This window comes from Crocodylus porosus, unplaced genomic scaffold (assembly GCF_001723895.1).
Source record: "Crocodylus porosus isolate Cpor-Errol unplaced genomic scaffold, CroPor_comp1, whole genome shotgun sequence".
Lineage (NCBI taxonomy): Eukaryota > Metazoa > Chordata > Crocodylia > Crocodylidae > Crocodylus > Crocodylus porosus.
Window position 1 is genome coordinate 88,285,434 of NW_017728886.1, and position 19,684 is coordinate 88,305,117.

General features: G+C 44.2%; 1 protein-coding gene across 3 annotated transcripts in view; it reads left to right on the plus strand.

The window, feature by feature from the left end:
* The window catches only part of LOC109312640 (probable G-protein coupled receptor 141), a 33,085-nt gene that overhangs the window by 1,507 nt on the left and 11,894 nt on the right, over window positions 1-19,684 (plus strand). The window contains exons 1-2 of one of the 3 annotated variants that reach the window (XM_019538772.1): window positions 16,135-16,178; window positions 16,284-16,469. The gene's annotated coding sequence lies outside the window, so the exon portion shown is untranslated. Of the gene's footprint in view, window positions 1-16,134; window positions 16,201-16,283; window positions 16,470-19,684 lie in introns of those variants that run through there. The other 2 variants (XM_019538763.1, XM_019538754.1) reach the window with 2 other exon arrangements.

Sequence of the window (19,684 nt, forward strand, 5' to 3'; positions counted from 1 at the left end):
TAAAGGAACTCAGACCTGTTTTTTCTATTGCATTTATATCTTAACAACACTTTTAACATTCAATAAGCATTTATGAAAAAAAAGGAAAACAGAAACACGATAATTATTGGTGTTCACTACTGATCTTGTAACAATGGCCAAAGAGCAAGAGCCTGTGCTGATGTCACTAGTGCCATCAGATACCTTTGATAAAGATATCACAATTAGTAACACTTTCAAGTGACTTAGGAATCCAAGTTGTATTGCCAGTTAATGAGACTTAAGTCACTAAAGTACTTTTGAAGTGCTCCAGCTGCGTGCACCTCAGCAAGACCAGACCATAATGCCTTTGAATGATTTCCTTGTTTTATCTCTCGGGGAGATCTCAGATTGTCTTGTGATACATTTATTGAGTTGGCCTGAATATACTCCCCAAGCGGGGCTTGTCTTGTCCCTTTTGTCAAGGGTGTAAAAAGAGGTCACATTCAGAGGATGAGGGAAGAAGACAGTGCAGTGTTTCAGTATGTTGAGAGCCCTGAGCTTTCTGTTCTTTACAGTGAAGCTAAGTGAGTGCCTCTTCCCAAGCTCTACAAGACAGACACACATGGATGAAAGCGAGATGAATAACCCATGCAAGATAAAGGAATGACTGGTGGGCAGGAGAAAGCTATGAGAAGAAAAATACATGAAAATTCTTTGTAACCAACAGCAGGTGTCTGCTGTCACCCACTCAAATACCTGCAATCTAGGAATCTGCCTGGATTCTTAAACATGACTGGATGATCTTATATTAGCAGGAGCCCAGGTGACATGTCACTATTTGTTCAGTAAGAAGGCTACAGCTTTATTTCTGCTGTGATATTCAGTACTAATGTTACTTCAGACCTAAACTATTGTGATGCATTGTACTTGGGCTATATTTTAAACTTATTTGACAAAGACAACTGGAATATAAAGTAGCAGCCTCTCACTGTCTTGCCACAATCTTATTCTGTCAGTACTTGATATTCTGCACCAGCTGCTTGTGATTTCCGGGTGAAGTTCAAGAACATAGAGGCTAAGGCCTCTCACATGTGGCAAAATGTCTTAGGAAGAAAGATCTGTTTAGACACAGAATAAGTGGTCAGAGGTATCTAGGATATGTCTATGTGGTGCAAAGGAGTTCCATGACAAGACACCTAAAGCCATCCTCATGCACACTCTGGACTAGCTCTGGACTGGACCACACACATCACTGGTATCTTCTGTAAATGCAAACAATCATGCAATAAACACAAGAGGCTTCAGAGCACCCAAAAAGGAAAAAAAAAAACTTAAACCACAGGAAGAGAGACAGAAAGCCATGACACCAATAAATATTTTGACAGCAAATATGCCCAGATGATTCTAGCGTGTGGACTATGCCTGAGACTACAGAGCAAGGGGGAGTAAACCAAACAAACCAACGATCTTTGCCAGTCAAGGCAGCATTTCCTTTCTGACCACAGATTTGGTTGTCAGTTTAATCTGGCAAGCATGTAAACCAGACACAAGAGCCAGGCACCTGAGAGATCTCTCGGTAACATTAGGAGTACTTGCACATCTGGAAGATTTGTCATAGCCCCTTGTTCCAAAGGCAACATAATAAATAATGGCAGAGCCAGGGCTAGAGCTCAGGCTCTCCAGACTCCCAGTGCTGTGCCCACTCTTCCAGATAATAAAGTAAGAAAAACAAATAAATAGATAAAACACCTGAAATTTGGTTCTCATCACCATAGTATGTGAATGCCTTTCAGTAATGTATTAAGCATGCCTATATAGATATAAGTTTGTCTTCTCTACTTGTTTTGCTGGGGATTTAGTTTCTGGGGTTTTAAAAAAAAATATATGTGTTCTTGTGTTTTTAAAGGAGAGAAGGCAAAGTCAAGGAGCAGAATGTAGTGAGGTGTATAAGGGTCCTTAGTTCCTAGGACTCTTAATTACAGCCCTGGACCAGCAAGGTTGTCTACCACTGTCATAGTGTAACTAGGGTGGGGTGAGCAAGGCACCAACCCCAGATGCTGTCTATGAAGGGGTGCCAGGATCACACCCACAGGAGGGGCAACCCCGCACTGCTCTGTCTGGCCATAGGACAGAGCAGCCCCACACCTAACAGTGTATTTTGGGGTTGTGGGGGAGGAAGCAACAGGGACTCAGTATCAGCTTCCAGGGAACTCAGCCATAGGGTTGCTCCTGCCATGATGGAGCTAGTGCTCCTACAGCAGGAGCAGGAGCCTGGGAAGGTAATTTTTCCCTTGCCTTCACCCACATTCCTCTGCACACCCTACAATGGTTAGCATATCTCTATGCTGCCCTCTTCTCCTCCCACCCCAGGCACTCAATTAGCTCACTATGCCTCTGACCCCTGTCTTCATCCCAGGATTCTGCGCTACCAATAGCCAGAGTCCAGTCCACAAAGCATGTTGAAGACCCTGAAATCCTATAGGAAATTAACAATAATAGAAAAGGACTGAGTTCATATGCTAATAGCCTGTGTTGCTGAAGTGATATGGTCTTCTGTACCTGATGGAATTCGAATGTACATGTGGAGGAAACCTACCAAAGGTGGGAAAAAGGCGGCAGGACACTGCACTGGCAGCTGGCAACAGTGAAAGTGAAATGAAGATCAAAAGGAAAACCCCCAGCAGACCCGGGAGGAGCTGGGAATGGCTCCCATGTCTGTTTGGGCATACTTTGTAAAAGTGTGCCAGGGCGATTGGCCAGGTGGCCACCCGGCACCAGGATAAAAGGCCCAGCAGGAAGGAAGCTGGGGGGACTGGAAGTAATGTCCCCAACCAGCCCAGAGAGTCCAGAGAGCACAGAGGAGGAAATGTGGTGGCATCCCAGAGGGGGAAGCATGGAAGGCAAGTTGGGCCAGCAAGGACCCAAGGAGTCACTTACGAAGCCAGCGTGGATGGAAGCCAGCAACAGCAGCGACTGGGACACCAGCGGAGACAACAGAGCCGGAACCTGGGCATGGACACCAGACAACAGGTACCAAACCCGGGGAGGGAATGACGTGACAAGGGGTCCTGAGTCCCGGGTGGAGTTAGGCACTGCGTGAACTGGAAGACACTGGAAGGCAGCAGCGGACACTCGGTGCAAGTACCACCTGTAGCCCACAGGTGCAGCCCCTAAGTAACCAAGCATCAGTGAGAGCCAGAACACTGGCCCTGATGGACAACTTTACAGTTGGCATTAGGCGGGGTGTAGGGGAGGTGGAGCCCCAAGAAGCAATAGCCACGAGGACAACCGAGGGGAAGTACTGGGGAGACAGGACCAGACATCATCCTACCGCTAGAAAACCATCACCATCAAAGATGTGGCAGGTGAGACCCCTGGGGAGCTGACCCAAGGCCACTCCTAGTAGCTTGCCATGCAGCCCAGAACGTGATGGCAAAGTTCGAGAGAAACCCAGACACGCGACACTCAGGGACAGAGGCACAAAAGGTTACAGTACTAAAGACTTCATGCATAAGCAATGCATAGGGGAGGCACAGAGGGACATGTGCCCCCGCTGAGAGTGCTGGGGCTCCCCCCCAAGAGTGAGCGCTCCAGCTGTTAGGCACAGAGAGCACTCGTGCCCCCCCTGAAATTGGCTCTGCTGCCAGGATGTCACTGGTGGACACCCCAGTAGCAGAAGTGCCAGCAATTTCACCGCCACCATGCCACATGCAGAAATGCTGGCATTTCTGTCACTGCCATGCCACAAAGGGCTGGCTTGATATGTTTACAGCAGCCTGTGTTGCTGAAGTAATATGGTCTTCAGTACCTGTTGGAAGTCCCATGTACTAAAGACTTTATGCAGGGGTGTACTTCAGTGCTGTGGTTCACCCAAGAAAAGTGTGAATACATCAGCCCAGGTTATCATTGATCAGAAGGGGATGGAGTCTTCTCTCAAACAAATGAGACAGAACATCACTCCTACATGTTTCTCTGTGAGAGAATGGCACAGAAAATCTAGCAAACACCTAGGCTACAGACAAAAGTGACCAATTGTGGATGTGCATCTTCAACTACAGGAGACTGCACCATGGTGGCAAATTCAAATCTAAAAGTGAGATAAGTTATTCATCTTCCCATGTTCCCTTTGCTTCATTTGAATTCTGTAATGCCAGAGAACAAAAGAAAAGATTGATTAGTAAATATCTTGCTGGAACCAAACTTGGTTTTAGGAAAGAGGAAGAATAAAACTGTTGTTGGCATCGAGTTCAATACTTCAGAACATTTTGTTGGGGGTATAAGAGAGTGGCAGAATTGTAAGTGTCTTTTTTGGAGGAAGTTTTGAGAAAGAAGGATAATTATGAAACAATCTAGAGACTGACAGTGTGAAGAAGTGGTTTCTCACAAAGGTCTAATAATCACTTCTTTCAAAAAGCTGTACAGCGTGTCCTCCTACAAGAGAGCATTGCAGTCTCTCTGCTGGCTTTCAACAGCCACAAGAAGCATAAGTAAGGAAAGGTATGTCTGCATGGCACAATGCAGTACTGTGGAAAGATACCCATGCTGTCTCATGTGTCTTATGTACTATAGCCACATTACCCTAACACCCTGAACCAAATGGACTACTGTATTAACCTCTGAGAACATGAGTTAGCCCAATATGCAAAGTTTCCTGGTTTGATTGCTTCTACTGGATGGAGTCTCTGGGTGGCCCCTCTGTGGGGAGGAAGAAGGGGTTTGGGGGCAAGAAGAGAAAACCAAGGTTTTAGTGTCCCCAGAGCATGAGACCTTTTCATATATGTAGATCTGGGTCCAAGGGATTCTGGGGGACTCCATTTTTCCCCACACACTCCCCCTTCCCCAGTGCAGCTGCTGCTCCTACCAGCTGCATTTCTGGCTGCCTCCTAAAACATTCCTGCAGCAGCTAAAATACACAAAAGACTTTTTAAAAAGTCCAGTAATGAGATTATTGTTAGCACAATTAGCCTCACACTTTTGAAAATGCTCACGTTAAGGATCATAATCTAACATGCAAAAATACTTTAGATTAGCTTGAAATAGAAATCTCAGATTTTATTAGAATGTGCCCCATTTCAGGCTAAACAATTTATCTGTAAGGGATAATCACATGCATGCCATGCCTTGTTTAATTATGCATTCTTTAGCTTCTCTAATTAGGAAAGCCTCTTGCTTATCAGCATGTTTTTAAAAAAACCAACATGGAGCTATTCCTGTGCTATAATTTGTGTCTAAGATTTTTACTTCTCCTGAAAGAAAACCTTTTAATCCAACTCCCTGTTTATCCCAAATGCTTTTCCTACTGTAGTGCTAACGTAATGTATTCAACTGTATTTATGTTGAAGTAGGAAAACACCTTCTTTATCATGTCTGTCAGTGGCATTTCTGAGTCTGCTACAGTGGTACTTATGTACCTGTACTTGGGTGTACTGCATACAGGTGTGGGAGCCTCAGGGGAATACACTTTTCATATTTTGCCTGATATTAGATATTCATTATTTTTATAGCAGGTAGAAAAGATTTTTTACTAAAAATAAAATCCCTCTGCACACATTCCTTCCAGACAGGAAATAAATGGGGAAAAAAAAGAAAAGAGAATAAAAAAATATTGGTTGCAATGAAAGTGCTGAGAGACAGTAGCATGTGACTTTGTTTTGTTCTCTAGTTTGGTAGGTAAAATCACAAGATAAAATAAACTTCACATACATGACCTGCATCAGTATGTAGCTGAAACAAATGCTGGGAAGAAGCCAATCCTTTTGGAAGCACAAAGCGCTTTTTCTTCTTGAAAGGACAGGTAACGGAGAAGTGTTTCTAATTCGCTACAGTCAATGTCATCCAGAAGGCTGAAGTAATGTCCCTTCCTGTCAATCAACTCTTCCTTCAGTGGTTTTATCATGTTGAGAATGAATTCTGATAACAAATGAATAGCTATACCTGATTCTTGATGAAAAGTATGTCTGCTGAAAATCTGCTGGTATGTGACAGACATGAACTAGCAAAAAGCCTGCAGGAAGCGATAATATTAGGTTGGTGATATACTGCCGGAAATGAGCAGTTGTTAAAAAAAAAGGCTCTTCTAGAAATATCAGTTTAGATTGGAGTTTGTGCTGGCATTCTTCATAAACGGTTCTGGCTGCCCCAGATGCCCTCCCTTATAAATGAATGCGGCCAAAGCAGAATGTCAGCTGGGAATGTCAATAGATACAGGAAAGGTTAGGGTGGATGTTAGCATCAGAGCTGCTGTTATTACAGAACTATGAATTTTAAAAAAATTCAATAGCTCAATTGTAAGGAGCAGGCACAAGGGATTTGTGGGAGTTTTGGTAATAGTTCCCTTTTGAAAGTTTGTGTTTAGGGAACCAATCAGGTGAAACTTAATGCAAGTTAATTGCCATCTCATTCCTTAACAAAAAAATTGTGTGCAATGCTAGTGTTTGTGAGAGAGACATTACCAAACCCTTCTTTTCCTCAGGTGTAGTGCTGCTGTATGCGTTCTCCACACAGCTCTATCTATTGCTTTTGACAGGAAATAGCCTCAGGCACTTCTGCCTTGTGCCTCCTCAGAAAAGAGATAGCCATACCATGTGTTTTTGGTGGCTTGTTGAAGTGGGAAGAGGAAACTCTTTTTACTTTTCAGATGAGCTAGCATAGAACCTATGTCATGATGAGATGTGTAAAGTGAGGACAAGTCAGGTGTACTTTCTGCTATATGTTTTTTTAAAAGGTATTCTTTTCAAGTCTGTTACACATAAAGTGTAGCACTTGTATAATATTTGATATCAGCATATCACCACTGTTTGACATTCAAGGTAGCTATGCTTTTAAGAGACCTTGGGCCTTGTTAGTAACACATTCATTTTAGGCAGCTCCTGAGCTCTTCACCCCAGGATTGTCCACATATTAACACTCAAAACCAGTTTTACACACACGTTGGGTGCCTTAAAGTTATGCCACTCCAGGGCAGGTTTATCTCTGGTCCGTGTTACCCAGCTCATGTCCCATTAATGTGTGGCTACGCCCCACAGATGAGCTGCCTAAATTGCAGTCCTCCAGCATCCCAGGATGCAGTGCCCCTCACCTACCCTCCTGTTCTATGTGGTCAAACTTTCTACCCCTGAACTCTACTGCTGAAGGGGGTGTTTCTGGCACAAGCCAACTACCCTTCCTGCTGCTGGGGCTGGGACCTTTTCACTCCCCAGGGAGGCAACCCCATGAAAACAGCCTGCAAAGCACATTCCAGCTAGCCAGGTCACAAGGCACAGATGAGTACAAGAGTGGGGTGGGGTGGAACAAGAAAGAAGGCTGGATCAGGTCTCCATTTTGCTATGTGAGAGTAGCTCCCCCAAAAGCACCTTCCTTCACTGCTCCCACCTCCCAGCCACCCCAGGAATCACAACCAGCATCCTCCACACTCCAATCCCAATTCATTAAAACACACTACCTTTAATTCACTTCCTCTTTCTTTTTAAATTGTTTTTTTTAAACTTCGTTTTATTTGACCTTTCAGTGGCTAACTTCCTTCATTTTCCCACCCTTTCCCCACCCCCATTTCCTTTCCACCTCCAATTTCATACCCACCCCCATCCCATTGACTCTCTGCCTCCCTGTTTCATGTTCTCTTCCCCTTCCCTCCACCTCCCCAAACCCAGCTGTCATATATCTACACAAAAAGCAGGGAAAGAAGCCTGTCTGGGCTCAGCAGCCCCGTAGTGGCTACTCACAGCTCTAGCTCCTAATCAGCCCCTACTTGCCAGCTGTGTAGTGGCAAGTCAGAGCTGTGCAGGGGGTGGTGGGGGGGGAGGCAGAGAACATTTTGAGCCTTAAGGTCTTACTCCAAACTCAAGCTCACACTAACATCAATCAACATTTAAGCATCTCAAAGTGCAACATGTAACAAGGCCCCAACAACAAGTACAAAATTGGTGGTTGTTTTTGTTTACCAGTATTTTTCCCTCCGTATGTAATAACTAAAAATCCTTACATTTTTCACTTAACATAGTAATTGAAATATATGCGTTAAGAAACATTTAGCATTAGTGTTCACAAGTTATTTATCAGTAATGACATGCTATCTCTTAGCGATTCCTGTTAATGCTGCTGTAGTAAATAGTGATAAACTGCAATTAACCCAGGTCACTACTGACCAGATAATAATGGATAGATTTTGCCACTCTTAGGGCCATGTCTATAAGTGCATAGTAATGCGGCATAAACTTCGGTGCATATTGTGCCAGAGTTTATTGTTCCTGGGTGCTGCCAGGACCACAGCACATTGAGCCCATGGGTCACCCTGCCAGACCAGGACTGCTCTGACCAGGCTTAACACGCTGCTGAAGGGATGGCTGGAGCATGAGGATGCTCTGGTGCAGGCATAGCCAGCAGGGAGCCCCCGCACCAAAGCACCTTCATGCCTAAGCCAGCTAAGTCAGTGTCTGCACATGCATTGCTGCACATGAAAAAACTCTGCAGTAGGTTAGTACTTGCATTTACAGGCTACAGAGTTTATTAGTTCCCTGGGGCCTAATAAGGCCACGTGTGTAGATACTGAGACTTTTACTGCAGAGTCTAATAGGTAACTCCTCAGTAAAGTCTCATGTAGATTCAACCACTGAGTACTAACTAACTCTGGAAACAGACCCACTACTTGCAGAGAGAGTACTATCAGAGTAAGATCATGATCAGAGTAAACTAAGAGAATTGGGTTCTTTATAACAAAAAGAAGATGTTATAGGAATTCTCTCGCTGCTCTTGTACTTTATCTTTGTGCAAAGAAAACAAAGAGTGCTGAGAGAGTCTCTCATGCTGAAGAAACTGCTGCGGGTGGAGATTTCACATGAAGATTGAGGTCTTCTTAATCTTAGGTCAGATTTTTCCATGGGTTCCAGGGGCAGGCAATTATTTTGGGCAGAAGGGTGCTTACTGAGTTTTAGCAAACCATCAAGGGCAGCATGACAGGCAGCCCAGGGCAAATTAATATTAATCTTCTAACTTTTTAGGGGCCTCACAGGCCAGACAGAATGGTCTGGCAGGCTGCATCCAGCCCCCAGGCCACATTTTGCCCACCCCTGGTTTAAACTGACACTGCTCTATTAAAGGCAACACCAATTTATACTAGCTGAGGAGTTCATCTGGTTGTTTGGTTGTCCTCGTTAATCCCTTCCCTCCCCAAGTAGACATGTCTTGAGAAGTCAAGCCAAAAGGAAATCAAAAGGAAAATAATACGGTCTATGGCAATCATTGAAATAATGCCAATTTACACCAGCTATGAATGTGACCCAGAAACACAAAGAACAGTAAATAGCAATCAGGCAACCCTTTCACTCATATTTTATTCTGTATATCTTTATGGCACTCACTTGTTAGTGAAAACTTAAAAAACCCCTGTATGTTTTTAGCACTGCAATCTTGATACAGCTAGCATGTGATGTGCTAAAATTATCACATTCTGTCTTCTGATGATTACGTTGCTAGTGGAAATGTAAATCTACCATGCCTTAAACTGTTCTATGAAATATGCTGAGATTAATGCTTTTCATGGCTGTCAGTTTAGGGAGGATGATTGAATTTTAGTTGTATATACTCAAGTCTTCCATCAGGATTCCTTTTTCATGGGAAATTTTGATATTTCAACATTTGTTCTACCCATCAGGACAAAAATGTAAAGTATTAAAATTTTCAGCAGAAAGTTCTCAAATTTTTCCAACTGATATTGGTGGTGCCCTAAATGTTGTAATCTATCCAGGGATGGTGGTGAATTGGGCAAGATAGGGACATGAGGCACTTGAATGACAATTATCTTGTGGCAGTCTAGCACTGTGGGCAGATGCAGTTCAGTGTCTAAGTGACTTAAAGTATTTTATTTCATTTCAGCAAACTGTGTTAGAACTCAGAGTAGTTCAATGCTAGATGACATTTGTTGTTTTGATTTTTCTCACTGAAAATCCAAAATAGTCACAAAATCCAGGCCTACTGGAACTTTTTGAATTTGGATCCTGCAGTATCTGCATTAAAATATTGTAAGGCAAAATTCTGAACATGCACTACTGTTAAACAGAGCAATGCATTTTGAACTATTTGAGCTAGCCAGGAGTGAGGTCAAGCTATTCTGTGGTACTATTGTCTGTTTCTCCTGTGGCCTCACCATCTTCTGTAGAATTTATGCATTCATTAAAAACAAATAAGCTTTATTGCCCTTACAGTTAAAAGGATAGTTTAGTTATAAACTAAATCTGTAGACAGGTAGAGACAAATACTGCTATCATTAAGCAGGGTAGTACATTAATTCTGTGGCCTAATGAACAGAGTTTACAGTGTCATGATTGCTATATCATTTTTGTAAAAATTAGAGCTGAGCAAAACTTCAGTAGCCAATTCAATTTGGAGGAGACTCAGTCCAATTTGGCAGCTGAATCTCTGAATCCAAATCGAATTGGGAGACCCATTAAAAGGTCTGAATTGAGTCAGAAGCCTCTGAATCGATTCGGAGAGATTCAGCACTGATTCGGAGATTTGCCCATAGACTAAACAGGCAGCAGTCCTCGACTATGCTGGACACAGCTGCCTCCAGCTGGTAAGTCTGTTGTGGTAGGCAGAGGGGAGAGGGAAGGGGTGTGGGGAGGCAGATCAATGTCCCCACAGCAAGGGGGGATTGGGGTTGGGCCTGGGACAAGCTGCCCAGCTGGGGCCGGGGGGGCGCAGGACTCAGGGAGGGGGACTCCTGCCACTGCATACCTCTGCACACTGCTGGTCCGGAAGGGCATGGGAATGGACGTGTACCTGTGGATCTGTGCGGGGTAAGCTGGGCTGCACTCCAGGCAGCTAGCACCAGCTGCAGCCTGAGAGCAGCCGTGGCTCTGCCTCCCTCACTGAGCACAGTGGAGTGGGGGCTATGGGGGGGGCTGCACCCACCCTAAAATTCCTCATAGCCCCTGCTGCCAGGCCTGCCCCAATGTGGGTGCATGCGCCCACCCCATGCCCTGCCACTGCCCAGCTGGGGAAAAGCCATGGCTTATCTGGGAGGTACTGGGAGGCTGGAGAGGCTTCTGCTGCTGCACGCCACTTGTCTGAGGCAGCACAGTGGCACTGTCCAGTGCTTCGCCATCCTGGCTGGGCAAGCTGCAGCAGGGCATAGCCCCCATTCCCAGCATTGCCACACCCATGTCCCACACTCCCCTGCTTCAGCTGGACAAGTGGCAGCAGGGCAGAGCCCCCACTCACAGCGCTGCCACACCCACATCCCGCACTCCTCCGCCCAGGCTGGACAAGTGGCAGCAGGGCATAGCTCCTGCTCCCAGTACTACCACACCCGCATCCTGCGCCCCCTGCCCCCCACCCTGGCTTGACATGCAGCAACAGGGCATAACCCCCGCTCCCAGTGCTGGACAGTCACATCCCACACCCTTCCACCTCGGCTGGACAAGTAGCAGCAGGGCAGAGCTCCCAGCACTGCCATGCCCATATCTCATGCCCCGCAACCCCTGCACTGGCTAGACAAGCAGTGGCAGGGCAGAGCTCCCACTCCCAGTGCCTTCCACTGCCTGTCCAGAGCACAGCCCAGCATAGCCCACCCCACGCAGATCCAGGGGCATGTGCCCACTCCCATGCCTTCCTGGACTGGTAGCACGCAGTGGTGGAAACCCCCTTCTCTGAGCCCTGCACCCGCTGCCCTGTCTGGGCAACTTGTCCCAGCCTCATTCCCTCCTTCACTGTGGAGGCACTGAGCCCCCACACATCTTCCTTCTCTGCTCTGCTCACCACAACAGACTTTTTAGCTGGAGGCAGCTATGTCCAACATGGTTAAGGACTGTTGCTTATTTAGTCTGTGGCCAAATCTCTGAATCGGCACCAAATCTTCAGATCTGAAATGGCCAAATCAAATAGGGACAGTGATTCAAATTACTGAATCAAATCACTGTCCCTCTGAATCAGCCAAATCTGAATAAAATAGGACAATATGGCTGATGTACCGATGAAGTGCTGAACTGGGACTTGGGTGGCCTGTGGAGTAGCTCCTATTGTACAGTTAGATGGCTGTATGATTTTGGAACAATGAATCCTAGTCTTTGCTTCTATTTTTTCATCTCTAAAATGGTGACAACAACAGAAGTCCTCTCTATAAACCACCTTGAAATCAACTGAAGCATAAGCAAGGATTATTAACATATCATACCTAAACACATCTCAAGTAGTTAACCACTAATAACATTATTATAACTAGATAATGCAGAAAACCATTTAATGCCATAGTTCTGTATCTGATTGTTGCTGCATCATGGATTTTGTTGCATCATGTTTGTTAACATACCATGAAGCAACAGGATGTCAAGTTAAGGGGCATCCAAATGTTGAAAGCCTTGCATGCTTGCTTTCAAATCCTGTATTCTACATTCCGCCTAAAAAAATTTTTTAAACAGGTAAAGACTGCTTCAGGGTGCAATACATTCACACAAAATCATGTGAACATTTCTTAACACTTGTGCATCACATTAATTATTGCCCCTGATGAGCTTGGGTTGATTTTGGGAGATAAAGCAGTAAACTGAATCTACCACAGTAATGACTTACATCTAAGGCAGTGGGGCCAACTTTTTTGGCAGAAGTGCCACAAATTAAGCCTGTGCCCTCTCAGTGCCACTCTGATCCTTTTCCTCTGCTTTCGCTGTCTGCCCTGTCATCCCTGCCCACTCTGCCATGTTCCACATAAAGAGGCTGCCTATGCCTACAAGTCTAAAGCCAAGAACTTCATCCCTGAGGTGGTCTCTTTTTAACAAAGCTCTTTATCTACAAGAGATAGATAGAGGTGATGGGGGCAGAGACTATTCTTCCCATGGCCACAGTGGGAAGTAGATGTGGAAGTAGGACATCCAAGAAAATTTGAAGGGGACAACCGTAATAGTTTTGTGAGGTACACTGGATATAGTAGAGCAAAAGCACTGTGTGGTAAATGAAAGCCAGTGAATTTGAAAAGTACAGACCAACTGTTCTGTAAGACTCTTTGGGGCAAGGGTTGTGTTTTTATTCTGTGTCTGCATCTAGTACCATGGTGTCCTAATTCATGATTAAGAGTCCTAGGGACTATGGCAATACCACTACTACTGCTGATGTTCTGCGCAATCCATCCATGCTTTCTAATAATCTGTCCAGAAGTGTTGCCTCAGGAAAAAAAAACACCAGTCTTCTCACAGGTACTCTGTTTTGCAAGCAACCTGTGGCACATCAAACAGTCTAAGCCAATGTTCCACAGATCAGTGACTAGAGCTTTTTGGGCTGGCGTGGAGCTTAACCAGGTCTGGTCTTCAGTTTTTCACATCAGTCTGCCCTCTCAGTGGTCCCTTATTACTGGTATATTTGGATGGGGACTTAGAAATGGGGGCCTGTTCTCTAAGAACACTGCACTCACTGTGACCACGGTACAATGCAGACATAGGCAACAGAAGCCCAGGGCTAACAGAGCTTAGCCCCCACAAATGAAGGCAGCCTGGGTGCAGGCTCCAAGTGGCTGCAGCAGGGCAGGTGGATGGGCGCACGCAGACAGAGCTGAGAACTCAGCCCAGCCTGGCTGTGTGTGGAGTGGCGCCCAGCAGATAAATGTGTGGATGGGAAGGGGCACGGGGGAGGGAAGTGGCATGGGGTGACAGATCGAGGCTTCCAGGGGGGGTGGGAGGGTCATGGGATGCTCAAAGCCCAGGCATCTCATCCAGGTGTGCAGGGGCTCCCACTACTTTGTGCACCCCCAGGGCAGGCACAGGGGGCACATACCACCCAGATCTGTCTGTGGGGCTGAGGCAGCTGTTGCTGTGGGCTGGGCTCTGCAACCCACTGCCAGTGTCCTGCAGCTGTGCAATGCCATGTGCCTCCCACTGCGGGCAGGTGGCACAGCCAGCATGCAGAAGGCATGTGGGATCACACCACTCCCAGGGCATTGGCAGCGAGGTACAGAGCCCAGCTCACAGTGGCAGCTGCCTCCGCCCCATGCACAGATTGGGGGGCATGTGCCTCCTGTGCCTGCCCCAGGGGTGCATGCAGCAGTGGGAGCCACCCTGTGCCCCTGGATGAGCACCTGGGCTCCAAGCGTCCCATGACCCGCCCTGGCCCCAGGGCCCTATTTTCCCTAGCTCCTGCCTCCCTCCTTCCCTCACCAGGGGGGGCCTCAATCTGGCCTCTCGCCCCTTTCTCACGATAGGCCCACCAGCTGAGGGGGAGGATGCATATGCATCTGCAAGTGCGTACACACTCAGCCCCCTAGATCATATTATCTTCTTCCGCCTATGAACGCAGACACATCCAAGGAAACTGGAATCTATGTAGCTCACATACCAGTAGCAGTCAAGCAAAGGTTTTAATACTTCACACCAAGTGTTTTTGCTGCTATACCTAGATTACCACCAGTATCCCAAACAGTTCAAAGCTGTCATTGGTAAATCTACATTACACTGCAGTACCAGGTTTCAGAACTACTACATCATCCAGTCATGGATTACTGGTTGATATTTTCATTTCCTGCTAGAGCTCTCCCAACCAGAGGACCATATGCAGCTTGCTGGCTTCTCTAGTTGCCTTGTCAAACTGTCCTCTCAATCCTACCCCTAAATCATTTCTGTGCTGGGGAATGTGTGATTTATGAATTTTCCATAATGATATAAATTACACTTTTAGGAAGTAGAGCAATATGACACTATCAAAAATATATGCATTGCATGACCTGATTTTCAAAACATTGTTCATATGAATAGTCCTGTAAAGAACTTCACTCCTGTAAAGAAGCCCCACTGATGTCAACAAAAACATCTCCTCTGCCATAAGACAAAACAAAATAAATTATATAGTACAGCATTTTTGTAGGGTTGTTTGTTTTTCAGCTGAATCAGCAAAAAGGGATTCTGGGATACATAACACAAAGGATTCTGGGACATAAAAGTCATGGGACAAAAGGCCGGGTGTTCTAGGAATCACAGAAGGAAAAAGGATTGTTCAGATTCTACATTCCAAAATGCAGTGTGCATGTGCCAGAAAATATCACGCTGACTGAATACCAGTTGCTAAGGAAACTCACAGCATGACCGTTTTAGAGGTTTTCGTAAGTAAGAAGAAAAGCCATTTGGGTAGTTAGGGTGGAAACTTGCTCAGAGTGGAAATGAACTCCATGGGTCACTTGGTAAACAGGCAAGAAGTTAGTGTAGGGCCCCCCTGGGAAGGACTAGCAACAGGTCAAACTTTAGAGCTTTGACTGAAAACAAGCTGCCCAAGGAAGGCATCTTGAAAATTTCAGGGTTGAGATGACACGCACAAGAATCTTATTATAGATTTTTATTATGCTGTTTCTAGTAATTTGTCCCCCTCCACCAATCGCCAGCCTGGTATCATTTCCTTTTTTTTCTCTGATGTAATTTTAGAGGATCATATGGGCAGGTTCTAAGTCGTACTGAATGCTAGGGTGTCAAAGGGACGTTCTAGCAGGAGACTATAACCACAGCATACGACCATGACCCCTGCACTGCCTGCGAGGCTGTAGGAATGGCTTAGAAGCTGTTAGCAAACCTCCAAAGCAGTTAAGAGTCCTCTCGCACAGGATGATCCCTCCAGGGATCAGTTCTAGGGACAAAGCCGTCCAACATTCAGATCACTGATTTGTACTCAACTCAGAAGAGGAAGTAATGCAATTGCAGGACATTTAAATGGAACTTTTTATAAAAAGATTCTGCACAAATGGAATACATAAGTCAATGAGCCCCAGCAACTGAGGAGGACAGTTACTTGGCTAGGAAGTGAATAGGTAGAAAAAACAAAAGGCTTCTTTTTTTTTTCCCCTTTTTTAAGATTCAGGTTGTAAATCAATTAATCTCAAAGTGAAAAGGATGAGCCCAGCCTAGGAAGTGCATACACATGGAAAATGCAGAAGGCTTTTTTACGGTTCAATTCATAATTCTTTTCAAGCAATGTTTGTAACTTTAAAAAAACATTGTTTAATTGGCTTATTATAAATAAAACAGAGCTTTTCCTGGATGGCAACTTTTCATTATTGCTCCTTGCTTATTACAATCTGATGCAGGAAACATTTCTACACTGTTTTCATGGCATTTTCTCAATATAATTCTGTTTCAGTTTCCGGTATGGGGAGATTGGGTCACATTTCTTTGGGTTTTCCTGTTCCCTTTTTCTGTCCTTTCCTTCTTCCCTCTATACATTTTGTGTTTATCATAACTTATATGCTCGTCATGGTATGTTTTTCTCTTAAATCAGGTAATGGTAATAAGGAGTGAAGAAAATTTTAAGAAAGATTTCATTTTTTAACTCTATATAATTGTATTTATTTGTTTAAACAGGATCAACTGTACAAGTTCGAAAAACTGCATTTTTTTCTCAGTGATTCCAGTGACGAGTTATATTTCCTTTGTCTACATCTACTTCTGTAGACTGGATTGCAGCTGGGAGGTGTCAGTAAAATGGTGACAGAGACCAAGGAACATCACCCTTACATCCAGTAAAAAGTACTACCAAAAGAGTTACAGGTATCTCTAAAACTTATTTGAAAAAAATTGTATAAATAATGTACAGCAAATGCCTGTTTCACTAAGGTTTTCCTTTAATCAGAAATGTATATTATAGGTTTCAAATGGGTGGGTCTGTTTATTTGTATTTTTCTGTGAAAATATGTAGGTATCTTAGTGATATAGCCATCTCTGCCATGACAGAGCACAGAATTAAAACTAGGCAAAAGCTGTCAAAAAGTAAGTGTGTCCCTGGGCACCCTGAGAAGTGATCACGCAATATTTTTTCTAGCAATGCAGCGTGTGCCAACTAGGCAAGGTTCGTTTCTTAGCAGCATTTTCAGGATTGCCACAAATGAGATACAGACATACCCTTAGACTTCTCTAAGGTATTTGGCTTAGTACTGCATAATGTTGGGATGAAGAAAATAGCATTTTATCAAATCAATATGACACTCGTTAAATGGATTAAAGACTGACCAACTGACAGATCTCAAAGAGCAGCTGAGTAATCATTATTGAGTGGATGTGTCTACTGGGGTCATGGAGATTTCACTTCTTGGCTCTACATTTTTTCACCTCTTTATCAATCACCTGGAATAAAGAGAATAATTACTGACAAAGTTTGCAGATGGAGAACAGTTTAGGAGAGTGGTAAAGAATGAAGATGACTGATAGAGTAGTCTGGATTGCTTGATTAACTGGGTGCAAGCAACCATTGTGCATTTTAATACAGCCAAATGTAAAGTACATGTATAGTTACAGCAGGATACACTTTCAGCATGGATAAATTATAGAGTTCAGAGGAGAGCCACAGGAATTTTTAAAGAATTGGAAAATATGTCTTATAGTGAGATAGAGTCCAGAAGCTCAATCCATTTAGCTTCAAAATGATGGCTATGTGGAGACTTGATTGCAATCTGTAAATATTTGCCTAGGAGTCAGAAGTTTGATAATGAAGGGCTCTTCAGTTTAGAAGACAAATAAAAATATCCAACATCTACAAGATGAAGGCAGACAAGTTATACTAGAAATAAGGTGCAATTTTTAAGTTAGTCATTAGAAATAACTTGCCAGGAATTTTGATGGGTTCTCTTCTCACTAGAAAATTTTAAAACAAGATTGGATACTTTTCAAATAGTGAATTCTAGTTTAAATAATTCAGGGAATTCCTACATCCTGTTATACAGGAGGTCAGACTAGATGAATACAGTGGTCCCTTCTGAACTCATACTCTATTAATATAATCATTAATATTCAAATTTGTCACAAATAGCCTTCTGTCAATCATTTTTATCCAAGATTCAAGTTCCTGGCCACCTGCATAGCTAAATGTGTTATCTCCTTGGCTGATGCAAAATACAGAAGGTGTGATGATTTCCTCCAAGTCCCTAACATCAACAGATAATTTACAACTAGATGAACCATATGAGATGTGTGACTGCCTTTCCTTGGATCACTGTTCTTTAAAATATCTTTCTACCAAAAAAATAGCCTAATATGGAGACTGAAAACTTCAAAATCTGTTTCTGAGCTTGTAACACAATACTGAACTGGGGGCACATCTATAGGAGATGCTACGATGCAGTAGAAATGAGCTACTGTGCTGTAGTTCGCTGTTATCATGCAGTAGCGTTGCCGGGCACTAACTGTGATGTGACACTACTGCACAGTAGTAATGGGCTACTGCACAGTAGCTTGTTGCTATTGCACAGTAGCATCAGGAAAAAAAACGTGTGGCAATGGTATGGTGCAGTAACACCATTTATTGCACAGTCATTTAGTACTTGCTTAAGCCAGTTAATATTTATGAAGTTACTAAATGACTGTACAGTAACAACTGTGCGGTCCACCACACATGTAGACAGGGCCTGGATGGAGCAAAAGGGTGGGAGGAGGAGAGCAGGGAATTCTTGTGCTAAATCCAGTCCTCACCCTCTCCATCTTCATGTGAATGAGAAAGCTGGTCAGAAGGGAAAGGCATGAAGCCTGTACAGCCTAAATGGAATCCTGAAGTGATCCCTAGTATGGAAGGATCTTTTGAAGATGAGACTGGGTCCAGGAGCCTCAGCATAGCCAGTTTACTGTGAACCTGAGTATGCATAAAGAACTGTGGGTACATACTCTAAACTGTACTAAACCAGCTATGGGCATGCACACCGTGGGTGCAAGCAAGCGGGAGGTGCTTCTTGGTGTTGCTCCTACAGTAGTAGAAGGAAGTATAGGTATTCCTTAAAGTGAAGGTACTGTAACACTCAGGCTTCAACAGCAGCTACAAAGTAGGTTCCTCTGTTGTTTCTCAGCCTTCCCCCTGAAGCTATTGAATGACCTGTTTTTTGTGCTGTGCAAAATATTCTGCCATGAAGTGCATACCCATCTATAAGGCCTCATGTTTTCATTTCATGTATGTCCAATTAAAATTCTGGTAAAAGACCTTACACCTGAAATTCTGTTCCCTATGCTTTGTCTGTACAATAGGAAATGGCATTTCACCACAGTGTAGCAATTTCCTTTGTGAAACATACTCTATTATGCTATCCTATGTATCTGCAACCTAAATGGATGCCTGTAGTGATGAGCCAGTAAGTTTACTACCATAACATTAGTCATCATAAATACTTTTTAAATTGAATGAAATTACACCCCCAAATTGCAGGACCTGATTCTCACGGGGGAAACTAATTATCAGGACATCTGCCAGGGGAGAAACATAGCAATGCATAAGCAGTCCGGCATATTTTTGGAGTGTGTTGGGGATACGGGTTTTTTTATATACAGATAGTAGAAAAGACAACTTGAGGGAAGCTTTTCTCATCTTGCTGTGTACAAACAGGGAGGAACTGGTTGAGAATGTGAAGGTGGAAGGTAACCTGGGGGACAGTGACTGCAAAATGATAGGAGCTCAAGATCCTAAGGGAACTAGGGAAGGTGAACACCAAAATAAGGACATTGGACTTAAGAAAAGCAGACTTAAGCAAACTCATGGAACTGGGGGGCAGGATCACTTGGGAGACAAATCTCCTGAAAAGAAGTCCAGGAGAGCTGGCAGTACTTTAAGGAGGCCCTTTTCATAGATTTCATAGACATCAGGGCTGGAAGGGACCTTGGGAGATCATCGAGTCCAGCCCCCCACCCAAAGGGCAGGAAGTCAGCTGGGGTCCTAGGATCCCAGCAAGATAAGCATCCAATTTACTCTTGAAGGTGTTCAATGTAGGTGCTTGAACCACCTCCGCTGG